Here is a 9,822-nt window from a genome sequence, read left to right on the forward strand (position 1 = left end):
AAATCTTTATGCAGAGAACTTTTCTCCATTGTAAAATATGAGAGAGAGAGAGTGAACGATCTTAATTGCAGAGATCTTCTTCAATCCACATAGAAATACATTAAAAAAAAAAAAAAAAAAACTCTATTTAATGGAGAGCTGGGATAACTTCCCCACTCTCTCCACCCTTCCTCTCCCCTATAATGTAGAAGAGTTATTTATTTAAAGAATAATAATTAATCAAAATAATAAATTATATTTAATTTATTAATTGATTAAATATCTCATATCTAATTAATTGAATATTTGAATCATATTCAAATGTACAAATCTCTCATAATCTACAATTTTAATATGAATCTTATTAATATTATATTTGAATCATATTCAAATACATTAGATCTCCTATATTATATAGTTTAATTCAAAATTAACTATATATTGTATGTATTTATATATACTATATTAAGTATATCATATACAATTAACATATTATTCATTCCGTTAATTTGAACACCTCAAAATATTCTTTCAAAATATTCGTCCTCGTCAATCCATGGTGAGTTAACAAAGAGACCTAATAGACCTACGGATTATAAGCTTAAATGATTCGAGATTAATTAACTAAACTCTTTATTTATTTATTAATTAAACTCTTCAATGATTCAAATGTACAAGCTTCAATGAAGAGTCTTTAGAATAAAGTTGACTTGACTAGATTCGTCAATGACAACACCATTCATTTCAGCAACATTGAAATAAACTCTCATGTCGAGAACATGTTCTTGAATAAAGGTTCCCTCTTGTATTCTTGCATTAAAAATGAACTTGAGAGCATCATGCTTGAGTTGAGTAGACTTTTGTTCAAACATCTCATGCAATGATTCCATGATCTCACGTGCAATGATCACGTATGAATTATGATAATCATTAATTAAAATGTAATAGATATATTTAGTTAATGATGATATCATGATAGATGCATATCATAAGTTTTAATTCATTAATGTAGATATAAGAGTAATATTGTATGATTAATGAATAATGAAACTTAGAATATGGTTGCATGCTAACCTAATATGATTAGGGCTTTATTAATATCAAAACAAAATTAATTTATTTATTTTAAAGAATTTAAATATTGTAATGAACTTGTCTTTAATTTTATTTCTAATTAGATTATAATTAAATGAAATCGTATATTTTTTCAAAATAGTTTAAAAAATGAGAAAATAAAGGATTAATTATAAAATATTAACTATAAGGGCTCTATCTAGGAAAGTTTTGTCTAAGGATTAAGGTATTTAAGTTGGCCATAAGGGAACACCCCTATCTTTGTGGCGGCCTAGAACCATCCTTTTTTGGAACATGTTCCAAATGATCATGAAGTCGATTGTTGGCTAAGGTATTTGTTCTAGCTTAGGTTCTTATGACTTTCTCCCTTTTTATGTAAGCTTGTAAGAATTTGAATTTTGTTTCTATTTGTTTGTTAATTCCCATTCTAATTTAATATACTATGATTTATCAACTTGCAATTGCCCGACAAACTTATTATGGATCTTAAATCGGTAGCTAGGGATTGAATTGCAATATGTGCCATGTAATTATATTTTAATCCTTAAAAAGCAAAAGGTCAGGTTAGCTTGTAAACTGTTGTCTAAGACAATGAATATGACTCTAATCAATCTAGGAGAAAATCGATTGAATGTTCATTGATGGTTTTTTCAATTAGACATTCAACTTAACTTTGCCCTAAAACTTAATGTTATTAAACCAATTGAATTTGTATGCTTTTCATCTATTCACCTTGAGCTAATTAGATAATTAGGTCGGTTAATCCACTTTTCTAATTAATTAGGTGAAGAGCAAAAAAATAATTTAAATCAAGTAAATAGATTTTTTTTTATCAAGTAAACTGAAATGGGGAAATTTGAATTAAACCCAAGCTAGGCATTTTCTCATTATGATAACTCGCTCTATTTAATTTTTATGTAATTTATTTTCCTTGCAAACAATTCATCTTAAAACCCCTCCTTCGTTACCTCGACCTGTAAACAGTTTATTAGAGAAACACATCGTTCCCTATGTTTGACCCATACTATCACTACTGCAATTTTAAGTAGAAATGAAAATTATTTGATCCAGAGTTGGCGATAAACTCTGGCCGATCAACTCTATGTCAAAGTCTGTGTGAATGCTAAACTCTAGAACAAATGACTTAGTCAATATTTTATCCATGGGATAAATCTCTAGAGCCATGTGAGGTCTTGGTTACTCTAAGGTATGAAGAACCTAAATTCAGTATTGGCACCTCCTCTAAATCTAAAGTTGCTAAAGATATAGTGGTTAATGTTCATCAGACTCAGATGTCGTATTAGATATTGGAACCAAAGCATAAGATAGAATAGTCGTATGTCTTACATATGAGATAGAAGTTGATTTGTCACTATTGTGGTAAAGGTCATATAAGACCCTACTACTTTTACTTACATGGAAGGAATTGAGAAAAATCATGGTGCAAAGTAGAAGTCCTATAAAATTAAAAAATTACATACTTCGACCAAAAGGAGTTAGATAATAGTAATATGTTAAAGCTACTAATTACACGGGAGAGTTTGCCATAGAGGAAAGTTCTGTCTCTTTTGGCACTATGTATTTATGGTACGGTCATCTTTCCAAAATCAAGGGGTATATAGAAACAGAAGTTGTTATGCAAACCCCAAATCCTAGTTTGTCTACTTAAGTGTGATAATAAGTATGTAAAGTATGATTAAGTGTAAGTTATATTATCTATGTAGTGAAGAAGCTTGAGAATGAGCAGAAAAGAGGAAAATGTTCTCAGTGTTGAGATTGTAGCTTTCGGTTAGCAAGGTATGTAGGCATGTAGAAAGGAAAATTTGGCTAAGTATAGAAGTAGATTCCATGCGTTGAAGGTTGTTGCCAAGAGTAGGCGGCAGCCAAGTGCCTTCATTGAGGTTAGTTGAGCACAAGTTGGGCATGGAGGCAAGGAGAGGTGCGGCTAAGTATGGCCAAAGGAAGGCTATGCGTTGAACGTGAGATATGCGCTAGCCAAGTATCGCGTTGAGGTAGGTGGATAAGGATGCACGTGCATAGGCAAGGATGTTTTAAAGGATGTGGCTTGTGCATGCGTTGATGGGTGTTGGGCCAGGCAAGGATGAGCATGAAGTAGGGCCATGCGTTGATCTTGAGACTAGGCATTGGGTGCAAAAGAGGCGTTGAGGCATGCGCTGGTTGAGTGGTGTATGCACCCGAGTAAACTTGTGCGTGGGTAAGAGTTTAGGGGCAGTGCGTTGGTGATTGGAGAAATTTCTTAGCTTAATCACCGATTTTGGTGGCCATCTGTCGAGATTAGAAGGTCTAATTTTACCTGGTGGGATAGGTGTCAGATTAAGCTTGATTATGGCCATGCAGCTTCAAGTATAAAAGGATAGGCTCACTTCAAGGACTTGGTTGGCCATTTTACTCATGCTAAAGGAGTGATTCTAGAGCCATTCAAACGAGTGGTGAGTGTAGTTGATGTCCCTGGGCTTCCAAAAGGAATTTCATACGAATTCAAATTGAATTCGAAGTTTTCCTCAAGAAGGTCAGGCTCACGAGTGAATCTGAGCCAAAGGTGAAGAATGGAGATTTTTGGACAGATCAAGAGAAATTTGAAGCTTAATTTTTAAGGCAAGCAAGTTAAGACATTTCTAAACATATTTGTAGAAGGAAATTTCTTGAAATAATGTCTTGAAAAATAAGTAAATTGAGTTTGAATTTGAATATGGATTTATGCATTGAACAAGCAAGCAGCTGCTTATATTGAGTAAGCAAGCAGCTTGAAAGGCCAGATGGAGGTGTTGTGTGAGTGGGTGCACGAGGTTGTGAGAACAGGGTTGCACTGAAGGGTATGAAGCGCTGGCATATGCTTGCGAAGGCAAATTAGCGCAAGGTACATTATAGGGCACCAAGCGTGCATGCAAAGGATTGCATAGTGAGGCGTGTTGTGTGTGAAGGGGTGCACTGATGCGTTGAGGCACGTGGCTGGGTTAAGAGATATGTGATGGGCATGGGCGAGGCGTGAGCACATAGGCACGCGCTGATGCATGGTGTGAGCTTGGTAGCCGCAGAACCTAGCCACTTGACCCAAGGTACTTAAGTATAGGCTACGTTAGTGGGCATGCATTGGGCAATGTTCTAAGTTGATATTAAGCTTATTAAAGGGAGTTAGGCTAATGAAGGAGCTAGATATTAACCAAAGTTGTATGTCCACTTCACAGGACAAATGCTCATAAGAGAAGCTTACCAACCACAAGTAGAATGCCTAAGGCTGTGAGTGACAAAACTAAATGTTTTTCCTAAATGTTTATTAAATGCATGATTTATCCTAAAGACTAGTTTTGATGCCAACTTTTATGTAAGTATGCTAAAATGATAGTTTCCAAGCAAACCAATTTTTAAGAGTTTTTCTAACGCGTGCATGGTTTAAAGATGTTTATCAAAGCATGTTCTAAGTATTTATATACTTTATGTTATGAGGCATGCTTTAGTAAGTTATGATTGTGTGATGAAGAGGTTTAAAACATACGTTTTATGTTACTTATGCTTTAAGTGTTTATGTTTCAATGAGTAGGCTTTATGATGATTAAGATGATTCTGATACCGAAGGACTATGAGAAGGTATCTCAAAAACGCAAGTCAAAAAGACCTTGCGGTGATCTATCCAATCATTCACAACAATTATACAACCGGTGCTTACTAAATTTAAGATATGGAAATACATGCGAAATTAAATTGGAAGGAAATACAAAAGCATTAAAGACTAAACCTATTAGATAGTAATTAACGAAATTTAGAAAACGGTAAAAGGAAGTTGTAAAGAAAGTAAGTAAACATAACTAGGGAAGCTGATTAAAAGAAGTTCTGAGAATTATTGCAATCACTCCCCCTGCAAGCGGTTTAATCCTGCTTGCCCAAGTCAATGGTGTCCATGCGTTGATCGAAGTCGCCTCCATAATAAGGCTTAATCCACTGACCACTGACTTTGAATGCGCTGTTCCCATCTAAAGTTGTGAGTTCCACTATGTTGTATGGAAAGATTGTCTTGATTTGGAATGGCCCAGACCAGTGGGACTTCAACTTTCCTGGGAACAATCGCAAACGAGCATTGAATAGAAATACATGTTGACCTTCGGTAAATGTCCGATCATTTATATGGTTGTCATGCCATTTCTTTGTTTTCTCCTTGTATATCTTGGCATTTTCATAGGCATCCCTTCGCCATTCGACCAACTGATTCAATTGCAGTTTCCGGACTTTTCCCGCATTGGCTAAATCAAACTTCAGCTTCTTGCATGCCCACATTGCTTTATGTTCCAACTCAAGCGGCAGATGAAAAACTTTTCCAAAGACTAGGGCGTATGGAGACATGCATATTGGTGTTTTGTAGGCAGTCCTGTAAGCCCATAGTGTTTCATCAAGCTTGGGTGACCAATCCCTCCTGGAAGTATTAACTACCTTCTCCAAGATAGTTTTGATCTCTCTGTTAGAAATCTTTTCCTGCCCATTAGTTTGTGGGTGATAAGCAGTTGCAACTCGATGGCTGACATTGAATTTAGTCAACAGGTTGGCAATTATGCGGTTGATAAAGTGAGAACCCACATCGCTGATTAAGGCCCGTGGCATCCCATACCAATAAAAAATGTTCTTCTTTAGAAACTTCGCCACAGTGGCTGCATCATTCTTGGCACATGCGATGGCCTCAACCCATTTCGATACATAATCAACCGCAACCAGAATGTATTGATGACCTTTAGATGGTGGAAACGGGCCCATGAAGTCAATTCTCCAAACATCAAATAATTCAACTTCTAAGATTGACGTCAATGGCATTTCATTTCTTTTAGACATATTCCCCATCCTTTGACACCTGTCGCATTGCACAACATGGGCATGAGCATCCTTAAACAGTGTTGGCCAAAAATAGTCGCATTGTAGGACTTTTGCTGCGGTCCTTTGCCCCCCAAAATGTCCTTCATATGGGAACTCATGACAGAGCTCTAAAATGTGCCTAGCTTCATGCTCAGGAACACATCGACGTATTATATTATTAGGTCCTTGTCGACAAAGGAATGGATCGTCCCAGAAATAAATTTTGGCATCATGTCTTAGCTTCTTCTTCTTTTGGTATGTATAGCCATCCGGCAATTGACTGCAAACTATAAAGTTTACCATGTCCGCATACCAGGGAACATTACTCTCTATTGCCATTAGAAGCTCATCGAGGAATCTTTCCTTAATATTTTTTTCTGCCCCTTAAACCTCGCAATTTTCCAATTTTTGACAAATGATCTGCGACTTGGTTCTCGATGCCCTTCCAGTCTTTAATCTCTAGGTCGAACTCTAGCATGAGCAACACCCACCATATAAGCCTCGGTTTTGCATCCTTCTTCATCATTAAATACTTGATCGCAGAGTGATCTGTATACACCACCACGTTTGTTCCGATTAAGTACTGTCGAAACTTTTCAAGTGCAAATACCACTGCAAGCATTTTCTTTTTTGTGGTCGTATAGTTCTCTTGTGCATCATTTAGTGTTTTATTTGCATAATAAATAGGATGCAACACCTTATCCTTGCGCTGACTCAAAACTGCGCCCATAGCATATCCGCTAGCATCGTACATCAACGCAAATGGTTGCGTCCAATCTAGCGCAATCAAAATAGGTGTGGAGATGAGTGCATCTTTCAATGTGTTAAATGCTTTGGTGTAGGCGTCATCAAAATTATACTCGCGGTTAGCTTCGAGAAGTGTACTTAGGGGTCTTGTGATCTGGAAGAAGTTGCGAATAAATCTTCTATAAAACCCAGCGTGTCCTAGAAAGCTCCTAAGTGTTTTTATGTTCATTGGTAGGGGGTAACTTGAAGGTTACGTCAATCTTTGCCTGATCGACTTTTAATCCTGCCTTAGAGATTTTGTGACCCAGAACTATTCCTTCTTCCACCATAAAGTGGCATTTTTCCCAGTTTAAAACAAGATTTGTTACCACGCACCTCTTCAAGACCTTTTCAAGGTTAGACAGACATAAGTCATAGTTGCTGCTGAAGATTGAGAAATCATCCATGAATACCTCGACTGACTCCTCCAAGTAATCTGAGAATACTGCCATCATGCATCGTTGAAAAGTGTCTGGTGCATTACAAAGTCCAAATGGCATGCGTCGGAATGCGAACACCAAATGGGCATGTGAAGGTTGTCTTGTCTTGGTCCACCGGTACAATTGCTATTTGGTTATACCCTGAATAGCCATCAAGAAAACAGAAAAATTCATTCCCCGCAAGTCTGTCTAACATCTGATCAATGAACGGGAGTGGAAAGTGGTCTTTTTTAGTGCTCAAATTCAGCTTGCAATAATCCATGCAAATTCTTCACCCCGTAGTCGTCCTTGTAGGAATCAATTCATTCTTGTCATTTGTGATGACTGTTATCCCCCCTTTCTTTGGAACACATTGTACTGGGCTCACCCAACTGCTATCAGATATCGGGTAGATGACACCTGCATCCAACCACTTTACTATTTCCTTCTTTACAACATCCTTCATGGCAGGGTTCAAGCGGCGTTGCCTTTCTATTGATCCATTCTTTCCTTCTTCCAGACGAATCTTGTGCATACAATACGAGGGACTGATTCCTCGAATGTCTACCAAGGTCCATCCTAAGGCTTTTGCGTTATTTCTTAAGATACGTATGAAAGTATCTTCGTTCTTCTTACTCAGTGATGTAGAAATGATAACCGGTAACGTGTCGTTACTTCCTAAGTAAGCATACTTTAGGTGCACGTGCAACGACTTTAACTCTAACACAGGTGGTTCTTCTAAAGATGGCTTAATGCGCTGCGATGTTCGTTCAGATAACTTGAGTGGTTCAAAATTCGATTCAGCATGAATTGCGGTGTAGTCCTCCTCCAACATTGCGCCGATTTCATAATCCTCCTCCTCTATTTCCTTCAGGGGTTCGTGCCACTGTTCTCCCCGCAGCTCCTCGATATATTGGCAGTTCTCTATATCAACTGGGTACTTCAACGCATTAAGTACGTTAAATTTCACTTCCTGATCGTTGACCCGGATGGTCAATTCTCCTTTCTGCACATCGATTAATGCTCGCCCTGTGGCGAGAAATGGGCGACCCAGGATGATAGGAATTTATCGGCTTCATAATCCAATATGACAAAGTCTGCTGGGAAGATAAACTTGTCCACTTGCACGAGAACATCTTCTATCTTGCCCTCAGGTAGGTTTATCGATCTATCGGCTAGCTATAATGTGATCGTGGTTGGCCTTGCTTCGCCTATGTCCAACTTCTTAAAAATTGACAAGGGCATCAAATTTATGCTTGCCCCTAAATCATACAGTGCGTTCCTGACCATTTTCCCTCCTATGGTGCAGGGCAATGTAAAAGTCCCAGGGTCCTTCATTTTAGTAGGGAGATTGCAACAAAACGCTGCATTCATATGTTAGTGCAACTGTTTCATTTTCCCTAATCTTTCTTTTGTTGGCGAGAATATCCTTGAGAATTTTCACATAACTCGGCATTTGCTCTAATGCTTCTATCAAGGGAATATTAATGTGTAGCTGTCAGAGAATGTCCAGAACCTCTGAAATTACTTGTTATCATCTTTCTTTTTCAGCCTGGATGGGAAAGGTGGAGGATCCCGCCGTGTTTCTTGTTCACTTTGTTGTTTGGTGAGGTCGTGTGCTTGCTGTGTGTCATTAGCTAAAGGTTGCGTTGATTGAGAATTCATGTCTTGAGGAGTTTCATCTTTTGTAGATGAACTTACTTCTGAACTAGTGCTGCTTCTGTTATTAGGTAACTGGTCATCATCAACAGTCAAATCTATTGGTGTTGTTATTGCATCTGGTACTTTCAGCATAATAGGGGCTGTCGTTCTACCACTTCTCAATGTCACTGCATGACATTGTTCTTTACCTCTTAGCTCTGAAGCTCCCGAGTCTTCGTGCCGCGTACCAGGTGCTTTCTTCTTTAATTCCCTCGTAAGCTGATCTATTTGATCTTCTAATTCTTTAAGAGAGTCAGCTTGCGATTGTCTCATTGCCTCACTCTTTTCAATATAGTGTTTTAACGATGTCTCCAGAGACGAGGTACTGCAAGAGGTATCATATGCAAACAATTGGTCATAAGGTGGCATACCTTGAGAATTACTTGGGCTGCAATCCAGATTAGTGAAGATCGGAGGGTTGCCTCGATCCCCTTGATAACTGAATTGATAGAAACTATGGCCCTTCTGATTGAGATTCTCATCCAAACCAAAAATTGGGTGATCCCACAAACCAAGGTTGTGGTTGTTGCCTACTGATTCATCATAAATAGCATATACGGGTTGTTGATTCCATGGGCAGACGTCTACAGGATGTACCTCTCCCCATTGAGTGCAATCCATTGTGGTCACATGAGTCACCGCATTAACTTGCGCTGTTCCTTGAGATAGAGTTTTCTACTGATTAGCCACCGTCTAGAGGAGTGAGGTCATTGTGGTCATTTGCTCGACCAATGCGCTCATTGTGTCCATTGGTATATCACCCCTTTCTACTCTTTCTTGCTCTCGACCTCTTACCTCAAGCCCGTTATCAACCCACTCGTCAGAATGTCGCGAGATGCGATCCAATATGTTCTTCGCTTCCATATATGACTTATTCATTAATCCTTCTTCTTCGGTGGCATTGGCAACTGCTTGCGTTGATTGGTCTAAGCCATTGTAAGAGGTTTTCATCAAAATACTATAAGGAATCCCAATATGTGGACAGTTCTTCACTAACTACCAGAAT

The 9,822-nt window shown here is 38.1% G+C and overlaps 1 pseudogene; it reads right to left on the reverse strand.

Annotated features, from left to right (window-relative positions):
* Nucleotides 1-3,463: 3,463 nt before the first annotated feature.
* On the reverse strand, nt 3,464-8,909 carry LOC120072022 (annotated as a pseudogene).
* Between the last annotated feature and the right edge of the window lie 913 nt (nt 8,910-9,822).

This window comes from Benincasa hispida, chromosome 2, assembly GCF_009727055.1.
Source record: "Benincasa hispida cultivar B227 chromosome 2, ASM972705v1, whole genome shotgun sequence".
NCBI lineage: Eukaryota > Viridiplantae > Streptophyta > Magnoliopsida > Cucurbitales > Cucurbitaceae > Benincasa > Benincasa hispida.